Raw genomic sequence first — 3320 nt, forward strand, 5'->3', positions numbered from 1 at the left:
TTCCTTTTTTTTTTTTTTTTTTTTTTTTTTTGTGTTTATGAATGATGCCTTGTTGTGTTCCAATGATGTGGGATTCCGGTCTGGAAGTATGTGGAGTACCTCGCTACAAGCTTTATCAACCAACATTCTCTATGCGGCTTCAGAAAATAACCTCAACGACAATTTCAAAAAAAAAATCTCGTTTTGGGAGGAGGGGACACCCTCTCTCATACCCACCCTTGGCTCTGGCCTTCGGCACTCAGATAACGCTGTGCGCTATAGTTACACCCATAAATACTTAAACCCCCCCCCCCCCCCCGTCTCTTATACACATCTAGATGTGTATAAGAGAAGTCTGTGGGATGGCGGTGCCCCAACCCTTGATTACAATTTTTGTAATTTGATTGGACATTTTACAAAATGGTTACACTGTTATTTTGAAGGAGTTATTTTAACTCGAAAGGAGTTATTCTGTAACTTTTTTTAGGTACAGAATAACTCCTTTGGAATTAAAATAACTCCTTCAAAATAACAGTGTAGAAAAAATATTACACTATTTCGAGGGAACGAAATATTATTTCGAGGGAACTAAATCTTATTTCGAGGGAACGAAATATTATTTTGTTCGAACGAAATCATTTCGAGGGAACGAAATCATTTCGTTCCCTCGAAATATTATTTCGTTCCCTCGAAATATTCTTTCGTTCCCTCGAAATATTCTTTTGTTCCCTCGAAATATTCTTTCGTTCCCTCGAACTGCCCCCCCCCCCCATCCTCCCTGTCAAGGAGAAAAACCACAATTCGTCGGGGAGAAACAAAAATTCTATGTATTTTCTACATATTAGTAGACTCTAATATCGATTAAATAAGCCTTTGAAACCCTTAAATTGTCAAAATTTATAAACTGTCGAAACCTTTTAATCGAAGCTCGACCGCACCCACTTTGCTTTCGTCTTGAGAATGGACCCCAAGCCTGGGACCTCGGCCCCACCGTTGGGCAAATCCTTGCGCCACCCATGACGATCAGCCGACACCGAAGGCACTGTGGGCGTACCATATACGAAATATTATTTCGAGGGAACGAAATAGTATTTCGAGGGCGAAATAGTATTTCGAGGGAACGAAATAATATTTCGAGGGAACGAAATATTATTTTGTTCGAACGAAATATTATATCGTTATCTCGAAATGATTTCGTTCCCTCGAAATAGTTTAATATTTTCTTTAACCATGTCCCTTTAGGTGCGGGCTTTCTTACCTATACAATTGTTAATTGTTTTATTCACTAATTAGTCAACATTCAATTCAGTTTGTACACCAATTTGTTGTTTTATGTACAGATTTAAAAAATAAAGATGTTGAAATATATTGAATAGGCCACATACTGTTCACCCGGATGAGTCGAATGGCGCTAATACTTAAAGCGGCAAGGTCGCCTGTAATGGTTCTGGCGGATAATGACTAAATATCGTAGGCCCAACGTACACATCACATTACATTAAGCCTGTTTTCCACTAGGCGAATTTATTCGCGTCGGTTCGGTTCCTGAGCTTTGTTTGGTTGCGCACATTTTTCGCTTCGCAAAAAGCAGAAACAGTTTGAACTACCAACTCCGCTGAAACGGAAACTCCCATAGAAATGTGAATGAGCATGCGCATGAGCGATGCTTTCGATTCGCGCGAATAAATTCGCCTAGTGGAAAACCTGAGCTCTGATTGATTGCGCATGTTTTCGCTTCGCAAAAAGTAGAAACAGTTCGGACTCTTGATTTCGCTGAAGCGAAAAACTCCAATAGAAATGTGAATGTGCAAGCGCATGAATCGACGCTTTCGATTTGCACGAATAAATTCGCTTAGTGTATATAAAACCGGCTTTATGTTTTCCTATAGGCCTACTGTACCTGTACTGTTTAAATTCAATACAATTCAAATTCTATTAGACATCCATTGTCCATATCAATGATATATAATATGTAATAATGTATGGAGGGTTTTACAGCACATTAATAAAGTAATGAAATAAAACTAAAACCACGATAAATCGGCTCCAAAAGCCCTTGGTCACGCTATTTATTATTTTACCATACGACAATTAAGGCTACACTAAGCCATTTACAACGATTTCTTCTATTCTGGCCTAATAATAATGTTACTAAATGTTGTCAGTTGGTACGTTACAAAGTCATGTGCATATGCATCCCCAATTTCTCGTTACCACCACTGAACCCATGTCTACTGTCTCTTATACACATCTAGATGTGTATAAGAGACAGCTATAGTACTACTAGGCCTACAACTACATTACTGTTATTTCAAATATCACTACCAATACGATACTACTGTCAGCAGGGTAAGAATACTATAACAACTATAGCATATAATAATGCAGTGTTCACCTGGCAGTCAGATTTAAAAAAAAACCACTTGCCCGTCAGTAATCAGCTTAAACCTGCCAACAAGCAAAAAACCTATGCCATATGTAATATTTTTACCTTGATATGAAATTAGCAACAAAAAGCTTCCAACCAATGCAAATCTGACAGCGCCCTCAATTTGCACGGAAAGTTCAGTATAGCTAGTTACCCGTATGTGTGAAATTCGAGCGTTGCGGTGCATGGGTGTAATGTACACAATTTTAATTTTTTTTTAATTTTTGAATAAGATGCTCTAGTTTGGCCTCTTTTTGGCTACGATAGTTTAATAATTTGTTATTATCAATACTAATTATCATTAATGAAATAATAGTCAGTCAGAGGGCTTATTTATGGTAATAATATGAACAGTAAGCCTGAAGGCGGCGCTTTCCTACGGCGGCCATCTTGGATGGTACACACACACAACTCTGCATTGCTTCGCCATCTTGTCAGCACTCTAGTTGTTTAATAGCTCTATGGTTTTGTGGTAATGAGTTATTGATAAATGCTTTATTTTGATCGTTAAATCAGGACCCTTAAAGTTAAGTAAAACCGGAGTAAGATAATTTTTGTATGTTGAAATGTCATAGAAAATCGCCTCTGAAGATAAACTGATAAATTTTGTGTAGATTTTATACCAATTCTGAAAAATGTGGGGACTTGGGTAACTAACTTTGTCAGCCTGCCTTCTTTTGAGAGATTTGAAAGCCAAAACTAATAATCAGATTATTGAAAATTATTTTCACCCTCCCAGAAACTGTATAATTGTTCACTCTAACATGTTACGGAGATCCGGACGTCGCTGATCATTACCTCCTTGGATGTTGAGATAATCAATCTGTGAAGCCAATTCGGCCAAATACTGCAAATATTGTCAAATGTACAAGATTAACATTCCTAACATAATATTGCTTTTCTTTTCTTTTTT

The sequence above is a fragment of the Anneissia japonica genome, unplaced genomic scaffold, assembly GCF_011630105.1.
Source record: "Anneissia japonica isolate Jap-2015-1 unplaced genomic scaffold, ASM1163010v1 scaffold287593_len981703_cov172, whole genome shotgun sequence".
Classification (NCBI taxonomy): domain Eukaryota; kingdom Metazoa; phylum Echinodermata; class Crinoidea; order Comatulida; family Comatulidae; genus Anneissia; species Anneissia japonica.